Here is a 12,438-nt window from a genome sequence, read left to right as displayed (position 1 = left end):
CGTGGAAGTCGTTGTCAGTGTATGATCGGCAACGTGTCGGCATGATAAAAGTTATTAACCAAATACCATGATTAAAAAGTTGAGATTATCTAGCTTATCGAAACAAACGCACATCATTTATTTGAGTTTCATGTACAAAATAACTTTATGTTGATTCCCTGAAGTGTTGATACCGAAGTTTTCGTTTAAAAATATAAATGCATTGTAAAATAAACGAATCGATCTGAAGTCTGCAGTTTATCGGTAATTTTTAGAGGCGAGGTGATGGATAAGGAAAATGACACTGAAAGGTGATTACACGTGTATTTTGTAAACGTTAACAGGACATGGTTACGTTAATTAAAATGTAATAATATGAAGCATGATTATCCGACGCTTCATGTCTGGCAAAGGTAAGTTAAATGAGTGTGTGTTTTGATTGCAAGAACTATACATGAATTAAAACATTAAATTTTACCTTATGACTTTACGTTGCTTTTAGTGCTTATCTAATTCAGGCTTTAAAATCTCTAACAATTTAATATATTTCTTAATTAGAGGGAATTGTTTGAAGTTTGTTGGCAATAGTCAGAATTATAATAATCCTATGATATATCAATGTGTATTGATTTATTTATATCAAAAATTGAAATATAAGAACGATCCCCAACTGAAGAACATAAGGAACCATTAACTACACTTAACAATGAACTAGAAACGAACAGACAGTTAACTATAAAGTGTTTCGTTATATGTTCCCGTTAAAACCGGATATAGAATGGAGAAAATCCTACTAAAATGTTTTGTAATTTGAAAAAAACATAATTTTCTTTCCAAACACATATCGTAAATTCACAAACAAAGAAGATGACACATTTATATATGAGCCTGAAAATATTCTTAGAGTTCTTTTACAAAATTGTATATTATAAACAACGCACTACCAATTATGCTCTCAAACATGAATTTAAATGTGATGAATTGCCTAAATTAAATAATTAAGACGCAGAAATATTCAAGAGTTTTCTTTCTTTACAAGAGGTTTCAGTCATGGAAGTAAAAAAATACATTTATGAATGTAAAAGGAAACTTAAGAAGTTATCCCAAATTGTCAGGGATTTAAGCTAGCCTTACAGACAATTGTAAGACTTATATGTAATTCATAAATAAAAAAATAACTTGTGTTAACCTTGTAACTCTCATTATACATGTAATTGATAATAGCATTCAAAAACTGCTGTTTACATTGCAACCATCATAATATATGCAACTTAAAAATTGTATTTATTTGATTACGTTTGTTTTGAAGTTTGCATATTGGATTCAAAATTATTATTGATTGTGTTGTAAAAATACACTCTTTGTTTAAAATCACATGTTTTCGCATAATGTCCATTATACATACAAGTAGAAAATCGTACAGTATACAGTTGTATGTAGCTGGAACACTGTTATCATATTTAAAGTGTAGTTGTAAATCTACAAACTATTTGTTCATCACATATGTAATACATAAATAAGTATAAACTGTCTCTGCAAATTGATTGTACATACATATCAATAAAATCTTTGAACAAAAAAGCATAATACTAGTATCCTGTTTTCTACACTTGTCGAACATGTGTCTTATGAATATCGTATAAACAAAACTAGACAATTTATCAAAGTATCTGAAATGTCAAGATTTTAAAACCACAGTCAAGGTTCTTTATTCACGATTAGAGACCATTTTTTAATCAAATAGCACAACTATTTTGTACATTTCACTGTAGCGAAAACTTATCATAAATACAAACAAACATATTTCAAATCGGATCACCGCCTTGGAACGGTCAATTTACAGCTTCAGGTGCATAAATTTGGTGTCGGCTAAAATATATAAACAGAAATACATCTGCGGATTAAATACGTCAAATAATTGTTTATTTTAAGGTTTGCACGCTATTTTAAATAAATGATTTAAGTCACTTCCAAAGTATGTAAGTGTCGCCTGTATCGAGACTTTCAAACCAGGCTTATACGCGAACCAGGACAGCTTTTTTGAAAGTTTTCTAGTAAAACGTTGAGGCTGGTGTAGTTCGCAATCTTGTTCAGTTGGGTGTATGTTATGTCTGACATATACCCATAACATGCACACATACAGAATAACAATGGATGCACTACTACAATTGAAAGTTAAGTGAAATATATTGTACAAGTAACTATGTTTGCGCTTGATTTCACACACACACAAAACACACACAAAACAACACTTACACACACTCACACACACACACACGCACGCACGCACGCACGCACGCACGCACTCACACACACACACACATACCATACAATACATTGAAAATTATACCTTAATACACAATCACTAATCTAATTCCGGAGGCACCTCGGTTAGTTAAACATAATTACGTTCATATTACCAAGAGTGTTGCTCTTCGACAAGCTTTCGTGATTTCTTGATGAAGTGCTTCGTATATCGAGTAGACAATATGAGATTCATGATATGTACATGTAAGCAGTGTTTTAAAAGCAGCAGTGTTTTCTAGCTGAATCCTATTGAAAAGCGAATAGTCGTTTGGTATAATGCTCATCATACTAACTTAAAGTTCACAGGTTGAAGTCTCAAAACTTAAAATGTTTTCACCCAGCAATTTATTTCTATTTTGTTTTATTTGTCTTGATCATTTTATCGATTTCTGTTTTCGTTTTTCTCTATTTTTACAGTTTATCATTTTACAAATACATACAAAATCATATATCAATTCAAATGGAACAAAAATAGTGTCATATACGTCTATATCTCTACCTTGCTGTTTAGCTGATTTTCATATGATAAAAACCCGAACGTAGAGTAGCCATTCACAATAAAACTTAAAGAATAAAAGTATATTCCGGTATTTGCTCTAGACCCGTTTATTTAAAAGCCGACTTGTTTCAACTATAAACCAACCGGTCACTTAAATCGACAATTATTTTGATAAGTAGTTTACCAATCTCTTGCAGTACGGTTACATTACATTCACCTCTGTGTTGGGCTCAGAACGGACTATTGTTATGAAAGCGTCTCATTTATGTCATGATCATTCCAAGCTTTCATCATTGAGGTTACAGAATACTAAACAATCTCTTGCACGACGGTTATATTGCATTCACTGCATTAAAGAAAACCATCTCATACCATGATATCTTATATCAGTCTTAATTCATTATTATAAAATTGATATGGTTTTTTTATGTTAAGAAACCAACAAACATACACACGTCGAAGCAATTCCTAACGTCACTCAAGAAAAATATGTTCAACTGTTTACATTTGTGAAGTGCGTGGAATGATTCCATCTGCGTAAATAGGCAATAAATTAGTTCCAAAGAGTTGCATTAAAACTCGCAAGTTTTTGCACGATTTATCGTACATTTAAAAGTCATATTTCTTAATTTAATGCATGCGATCTTAAATATCCAATCAAATATACGTTGACTGCGTTTGTTCGGTTTTATCTATTTTATAGACAAAATGGAGGGCTGAGCCTTTCGCAGAGTTGTATGTGAGAGCAAGGAACGACAACTCTGCGTGGAGATTGGTAGTTTATATGTATAAATTGCTTATCGTTCACCGTGGCCACTGGGGAATACTTCGACGAGTAATATTATAATAGTATAACATTTAGCCACCTTGAAACTATAAGTACTTTAATAATTCGGAACTGATGAATTATATATGATGACAATTGCAATTTATGACCTTCAGCCTAGCACAATATGTTTAAAACTGAATATTCAAAGAAATAGCCCTAAACAATGATACACTTAATATATTTGAACAAAAGTGGAAACACAAAAAAAATTCATAAACAAGTCCAGTATGATTTCTACTTACTTAATGCAACTCATCCTTTTTTCGTACTTATTATGTTGTTTTTCTTTCTCAAAAAACACCTATCACAATACATATTAACCTTTTTTTTTAATCAAAAGGAAACCACAAGGTCAAAAAAGTATATATTAGCATATCTTGTATAACATGTTTGAACAATATTGCTGCTAAATGGTGTCAATTTGTTAAATGTTCGTATACATGTATACATTTTATATCTTATATTGAATAAAAAAAGGTAAAAAAATAATATGTTTAAATTCAATTATTAATCGTTTGACCTTTTGAAAAAATGAGAATTTGTTTGATGTTAATTGAGGTTGGTTATCAAACCAATCTAATTTCCAATATCCGCAATCCATCGAGTTCGTTGATTTCTTCAGGGACAAGCTTACTCCTATAAAAGTCAGCCGAATGTGTACTGATACAAAAGTAGTCCGGTTCTAGCATCATACGAAAGTGAAGTCTCAATGTGAGATTCTGAGTGGATTTAGAGTAAGATAACACAGAATATTAAAGCATCGCTTAACTTGAAGAACAGTTGTATTAAGAAATATCAAATTTAACTTATATTCAAATGCATCTATACAAGTTTTGAGTTTCTTTTGAAACATATATCAATATAAAAGAACATTACATTTTCTGAAACTGTTAATTCTGTGGGGACAAACGTTCTTAAAAATAAATTACACAACTTTCTCCCTTCGAGACGGCTATGATATCCCGCTATACGGAATATCCGACGAAAATTTTTTACGGGTTCCACATTCCCGCAATAACATGCATCGTCACGAGCTTCACGTGCGCAGTCGTATCCCTTGTTCTGTCCTTTTTGAGCAAGAGTTACCGAACGTTTTTTTCAAGCTGGTCAAAAAGTGACAGGTTTGTGGTCTACATGGCTCTGTGTGATGGACTGTTCAATATGTCCCACTTTACTGACCACATGCACACATTGATTACAAGAGCCATGTGCTACCCAGAGGTCTGTGTAATTTCTATGCATTAATTTTAGCAGAATTTACCACTGCACAGTATCTGCTGGTGAACATTATTGCGATAAATGCTTTTGTCATCATGAGAACGGACATACAAATGAAGTTTGGTACGAGAGACTGGCGTCTCCTGTTGTGGAAATTCGGCGCTCCGTTTGTCGGTGCAACAATAGCTGCAGGCCTTGACCAGTTTTGACCAACCGGATCAATGTAAGTAGGACAAAATAAACATATTCTAAATTTTTCATATACGAAAAATCTGTCGTGCTTTTTTTTGTTTATACTTTTCTTTTTTCCAGCTGTTACTTTGATGCATGGAAAGGAGGTTCAGCCCAGATGTGGTTCACCACTGTGCCTGTAAATGTACTCTTTTGTACTAAAACGCCGTTCTCTACTTTCTGACATGGCTCAAAATACGTCAGCAGACACAAATAATAATGCAATCACTTGGAAACCAGTGCACTTCTAGAAAGGCCAGTATACGTGCGGCCCAGGCAATGTTGCTGTTTTTGGTGGCTTTCTTCATCCAGTGGGGGGCTTTGAGCCTCTTTGGACTATGGAACTTAATCACGGCAGATCCATCAAAGGTCCCAGAGCCATTATATTACATTGTTGTCATACTTTCAAATATGGGAGGTAAACAATAAATTAAGCTAATATTTAAATAAATTACCAATCGTTTGATTTCTTACGGTTATTTCGCGTAAATTCTGTAATATTAATGCCATGTTGCAACTGCGGAGATCAAACTGTAATAATTGTCTACGTTGTATAGCTGTTTTCTTATTGAATATAAGCTAAATCCTCATATACGAATATTGACTTCAAAGACTTGTTTGTTGTCATTTTAATTAACTTAATGCGTTATTTATACCACATTTATTGCATCGTTGGTTTCTATTTGTAGGTGTCCTAAACCTCGGTGTTTACTTGATTATACGACGCCGAGAGCGTGGGACGGGAAAGTCCGACGAAAAGATTAACACTTCTGACACCTATCCTTCTAACTCGCGGTTTTAGACGAAGACCAAACTTTTGAGCTATCCTTAATCAGACGCACTTTTCGAAAGTTCGAATTAGAATAGGATTTGTTTATTTTTGCGTTCGACCAGAAGGAGCCCGTTGCTTGTTTGTCCGTGGATAAATAGGATACATAAACATTCTAAACATTTGGTTTTGCAAGCGGAAAACTGCAATTTAACTTGTAAAGTGAATCCCTATGTACACTTTAATACCGATCAAACCGATACAGGTACTATGTTTGTTAAGGTATTAACTTTTGTTAAGAATTTCTAGTTATGTCATTTCGATTAAAAAAAACAACAACACACATACGTGAGTGTAAACTTTTTTCAAATTAATCATTGATGGACAAATTAAAAAGATATATATTTGAACACCAAATGATGTAAATGTTTCTCTGAAATGTACTATATTGAATAAAAATCCGATTCAATTGTGGAAAGTTTACAGGATAAGTGCAATTGAAGTACTCTGAAAAAGAAATATTGAATTGACAAAAATTTAGGTGTATGAAGTTGGCTGTTAGGTATCACATCTTCATCAAATGTTCAAATCAGAAAGCACAACTATGCACAAGATATTCACCAGTTGTTCAAAGAAGCATGGATATTTTCTAGATCTTCATCATATTTTAAAAACAGAATGCATGGATATGAGCAAGGTCCTAATCATATGTTTAAAAAGAAGACATAAATATGCACCAGATCTTAACTACATTTGCAAAACAAAGTGAATAGCGATGTATAAGATCTTGATCAGATGTTAAAAAGAATTCATCGATATGCACCAGATCGTCATCAGATGTGCATATGAGAATGTAAAGCTATGCGCTAAATCTTCATCAGACGTTTAAATCAGAATGCACAGCTAGGCGCTATATCTTCATCATAGGAGCAAATATGAACGCAGACCAATCTATAAGTTCAGATGTACTACAACGCGAACGACGTTCCGATGCTGTTCGTCCAAGTCATGTTTATATTAACTAGTGTATAATGAACGTTATAGTTGTTATTTGAAAACGATGTTGATGATTTTAACATCTATTTATTATTAAAATATTGTTCTGACATTCTTTTAAGATCTAAAATTGTCAGTTTAAAGTTTTTAAAAAAAAGTATTCCTTCGAATAATATACTCATTAAAACAGCAGTGAAAGGCCAGTGAGCTCAGCAAAGGAACAACACGCTCACTATGTATGCAGTTGGCATGCTTACCCTCACAACTTCATTGTGTAATGGTATTGCAAAGTTGCACCGACCTTGACTTTCCGTGAAAAGTCCAGTCAAAAAGTGTTTTAAACATTGTGTTATATATACTGGCTTCTTTTGTAAAGGCAATTAGACTTGCGGTTACACGTATAATTTCCTATGATTTTCTCTGATGTTTCATTACTCCTTTTTGTATTTTACTTATAATGTGATATACCAAGGTCCATGTAAATGCATATGCTTGTTTTATAAATCAAAATGTGCTGTATGTAAATATGTTAACAACATTTGTAGCGAGTATTGCACTTTTATTACGTTTCAGTCTTGTTGTTTTTTTCAACACCAGCGTGGTGTTTTATAGTTCAAAAACTATATAGTCATGAATTAATAGATCTTTTAATGTATGCCAATTCGTATTCAATTTTTGTTGTATGTGTACATGCATATGCTTGTTTTATTTTTCATCATGTGCTTTATGTAAATACGTAAACAAACTGTGTATTGAGTATTGCCATTTTATTACGTATTTGTGTCGTTTGTTAACATATTGCACTACGTTTGAGTGTTTGTTGTTTGTTCAACACCAGCGTGTTATCATGACTATACGATTAATTTAAATTACAAATAAAGCGTAATTATCATTAATTTATTAATGTTTATATATACAAACACAATTGTATACATTCTAATGTTTATAAAGTAGAATCGAGTCGAATTTGATGTATCGAGAGTCGATACGCTGCACATCGACCAATTGATGCCTCAGAAAAAAAACTGCTGCTATAAGTTTGACCACTTAGGCATGCACGATAATCATCTTGGTACTTCTTGTTTATACTATACGCTTTTGAAATACGATCAAAGCTTGTTCGTCGTTTAACATGTCGGAAAGTAAAGTTTATTATTTAAATTTTATTATTATGTATTTTTAATTTGTAATTGTACATAATATTTTAAGAACGTAATGCTTTATGCAAATTGTATCGTTAGCATACATAAATTAAGAAAAAATACTTAAAGATAACCTTATTTGATAGGGACAGTTAAAAAATACCAGCTTAGCAACTCTCGCCCTCGCTTACCTGTATAATCTCGATAGATTCATTAAGCGTTGAATTTTGTTAGACTATTTGCATTCAACACACATTAATAGCTTAAACTTACCAATTCATATTTTATAAGTTTATTTAATTTTTGGATATGTTGTTTTTTAAATTGTATTATTAAATGTATTTTTAAATTATTGATATCATTAAGCTTTATTTATTGTGTAAAGCGACTTCATCACTTAATGATAACCCTGCGAAAACCAACGTATAGTGTCCATTAACTGATAGCCTTGATAACACATTTATTATTGATTTTTCTTGATGACTGAATGCATCTGGAGATCTAATATTTAAAATTAAAAGGTTGCTTGCATTTATTTTGTAACACATTGTTTATTATTGTGATTTAAGAAGGATTGTTGTAACATGTATATGAATAAATTTTTCATGGAATCATACTCAATGTGAAAAAATTGTCTATGAAAAACACACTTTCACCAGACTTAAAGAAATTAAGCTGTTTTTGTCTACGTTAGTCGCTTCTTCTTTTTTCTTCTTGAAAAAGTTACGCATCTATCAAAAAGTTGGCACCCCATGATAAATAAAAATATATATCTACCTAATTGTTTTTGGATCAAAACGTATGTTTAAAACGTATTAACATTTATTATCAATTAATACTGTTTGCTCGCTGGAGTTTATCCCCGCTTCATTGTTTCCATTAAATTTATTTTTTCTGGTAATATTTTTTAAATTTAATTTTGACAATTGTAGTGGATAAATTATTGCAAGTCTTTGACGTTTTAAACCAACTTAATAAGTATCCAATTAAGTTTCTGTTGTATGGCCACAGTTTTTGCCATCCAGAATTATCTTAAACGTGTAATTTCTAGTGTCATTATATAGACCAGTGCAGGGTCGGCTTGGTTCAACAAAACTTGGCGCTATTTAACACTTTCAATATAACTGCCCGTTCTTTGAACAATTGAGAAAATGTTGTTGTATTTCACTACTCGTCATTCTCTGCATAAATGTTGTGTGTGTCTTAAAACTGTTTTTGTCTTGACTGTGTGTATATTCCGACTAGGTCCGTGGGTAATACAAGGCTTGTCCGACTTAAGCTTTTACTTGATTGGATACAAGTCAGTGGTATCATCCTAACAAGGAAAAAGTTTATTTAGTAACGTTTAACTGCTGACTTCCTAACATAATACCAAACAGTCGCGTAAGCGAACAATACCGCACGTCACATACATATAACAACTGTGAATTTACAACGTTTTTTTAACTTATACAATTAATAAGCGGTAAAGGTCAGATGGGTCACGTGCCCCCCCTTTCAATTATAGACTCCACAATCATTCACTGTTGTAAGCTGAATGGTCACTAGCATGCCATGTATCACATTTCCTGACACAACCAGACACGGTATACTCGCCCATGTCATACTGCTAATTTGCATAATCAGTGCCATTGACAATTAACCTATGTCTATTCATTTATGAACGTACAACGATACGCCATGCTCTGTAACATATATTATACAGTACGAGTAACGTCGAGAGAATTAAGATTATTAAGGCTATCCATGATGCGATGTGTACATGTATGAGTTATTCAAAAACGTGAGAAGACGCTGAGCCAAAATATCCGAAACCATCACATTGACCTGACACCTGATCAAAACCGTGTTCATATCCAACCTATGCTACATATATATTTTTAATTGGATGGGGCATATTAAGAGTCTTCAAGTGGTAACGAATATGTTTTCGACTGTAAATAAGTCTCTTAAAAATCACTGAGGAGAAAGTGATGACGATATGCGCAAATCGATCCTGTACTAAACACGCATATTAGCTGTCATATAATCCGTTTCTTGTATTCCTGAGGTTTTCACTGTAGAAAAGTTTTATTGGGAAAATAATGTAGCATAATTATATAGAGGATATTTGTTGGATTTGGTGAATTATCGATTTTAATTCACGAGTGATCATAGAAAATAATATTTTCACGAGTGGCGCAGCCACGAGTTAAAATATATATTTTATATGATCACGAGTGAATTAAAATCGATAATCCACCGAACCAAACAAATTTTGTTTTTATTTTATGCTCTTTTTACAGTTCATATACATTAAGTTTAACTAAAGAATTTCGCTGGCAAAATGACGTCATTTCGTAAAAAAATGACGTCATTTAACATAAACAGTGAAAATTATCGATAATTTCATTGTTTGAAACAGTGAAATTATCAGTTTAAATTCACTGATATTACTCTATAAACCACCGGAAAGCATAAAATAAAAGGAAATACTACCCTGTAAAATGAATTGCGCGGAACAAAAGGGTGCTTTCAATCGCTCAAAGAATGATTCATTTCGCTTAAGGGCAGATCACTCCCTCAAATGGTCAAAAGTGGGTGGGGTAATTTTAAAGAAACATTTCTTTCATTAGCATTCTATATTTACTTTGGAACAATATGTACACTTAGAATAACATACATTTCAGTGAAACATGCATAATTGGTAAATAAATCTTTCAAAAATAGTCAACAATGACATTTTGTCACCTCATAAACCACTTTCTTCTTGGGAGTCATAGTCCTTTTTTTTTCTTTTATTCATAAATCCACTGACAGCAGCTGGAACATATACCACTGTAGAAGATAGTGTAAGAGTATTATTAAATATAACTCCTTTATAAACTCATTTTTTAAGAACAAAAGGTAGACAAATGGAGTCAAAAAATAGTTCTCTTGAAAAAGTATGGTGGGCCAGAAATGACAAATTAATAAAACAACTATGAAATATACAGAAATGCGGAAAGCATTCCAATGAATTTTCTTAATAATGTTTTTGTGTATATTAATACTATTTTTATGTTCCCCAGTGTATACTGGGGAAAAAATTGTTTTTGCCATGTCTGTTTTTTGTTTTTTTATGCGACAAACTTTAACATTGGCCATAAAATTTGCAATATTGCAGATAGCAACTTGATATTTGGTATGCATGTGTATTTCATGGGGCTGCACATTTTGATTGGTGAAATTTCAAGGTCAAGGTCATTTTTCAAGGTCATCGGTAAAATATATTGGGTTTTACCAACACATCTTGGTTTTTGTGTTTTACATTGTTTTCAACATGTTTCAATAAATGTTAAATTACAGCAATATAAAGCTATTACATTATCTCTTAGCTGCAGGTTTTACTTAATTTTGTATTAATTTGTAAATGCACTGAATGTATTAATTTTGCAATTCTACCTTTTTGCCTTCACACTACATATAGACTTATTATAATATACGTGCACTTAAAAAACATTGTACATTATTTATATAGGGTTAACATCACATGACAAGTATTTAAGTCATAATGTAATGCAAATTGATGATGGAAGAAGGCCCACTTGATCAAGCATTGTAAGAAACAATCAAGGTTGATTCAGTGATGTCACAAATCCAACTTTGTCATACCAGAATTAAAAAAGAGATCTGTTTGTCAGAAACACAATGTCCCCTACTGCGCCGGGTTGAACCCACATATTTGACCTTTGACCTTGAAGGATGACCTTGACCTTGACATTTCACCAATCAAAATGTGCAGCCCAACGATATACACATGCATGCCAAATATCAAGTTGCTATCTTCAATATTGCAAAGTTTATGGCAAATGTTAAAATTTTCAGTCAGACGAACATACTGATGGACAGTTCAACTGCTATATGAAACCCTACCGGGGGCATAAAAAAATTTCATACAAAGATATCAATCCATGAAGATAGAGACCATGTCACGTCAAGTGCCACTTAACACTTAAACTTAATATTAACAAAATGGAAAAATTGCTTTTTAAATGCTTCATAGTTTTATTTTATCTGTTAAGTATTGGATTGAAGCAAGACTGGAGGCATTCAAATTCATCCAATTTTTACTTCGTTCAGTGTTGCTTCAAACCATTGAGATTGCACTATCCATGTATGCTATTATTGTTTTATGTCATTTCATTTCATTTTGAGAAATAGCACATTTCGGAAAGTTGCATTCCAATAAACGTATTAATTATTGAGTTCTCAACTTACCAAATGACAGATAAATATACCTTTTTCCCAATGTTTTCTTGTCTATATATCAACGAACTTCAACGAGCCTTCATCTGAATCCCGTTGAAGCCCATCCACTTCATTATGGGCTGTCTTCTCCTTTATATAGAACTTCATGTACCGCTTGTGGATCACCGTCTTTTCCCAAACAAATGAATGAAGTATTTCAATCCTTTCAGAATAGGCATCACTGCTCCAATATACCATT

At 32.4% G+C, this 12,438-nt stretch overlaps 1 pseudogene; it reads left to right on the top strand.

The window, feature by feature from the left end:
• Positions 1–361: 361 nt before the first annotated feature.
• LOC127869692 (uncharacterized) lies at positions 362–5,865 on the top strand (annotated as a pseudogene).
• The last annotated feature ends 6,573 nt before the right edge of the window (positions 5,866–12,438 follow it).

This window comes from Dreissena polymorpha, chromosome 2 (assembly GCF_020536995.1).
Source record: "Dreissena polymorpha isolate Duluth1 chromosome 2, UMN_Dpol_1.0, whole genome shotgun sequence".
NCBI lineage: Eukaryota > Metazoa > Mollusca > Bivalvia > Myida > Dreissenidae > Dreissena > Dreissena polymorpha.
This window is presented reverse-complemented; position numbering and strand designations above follow the sequence as displayed.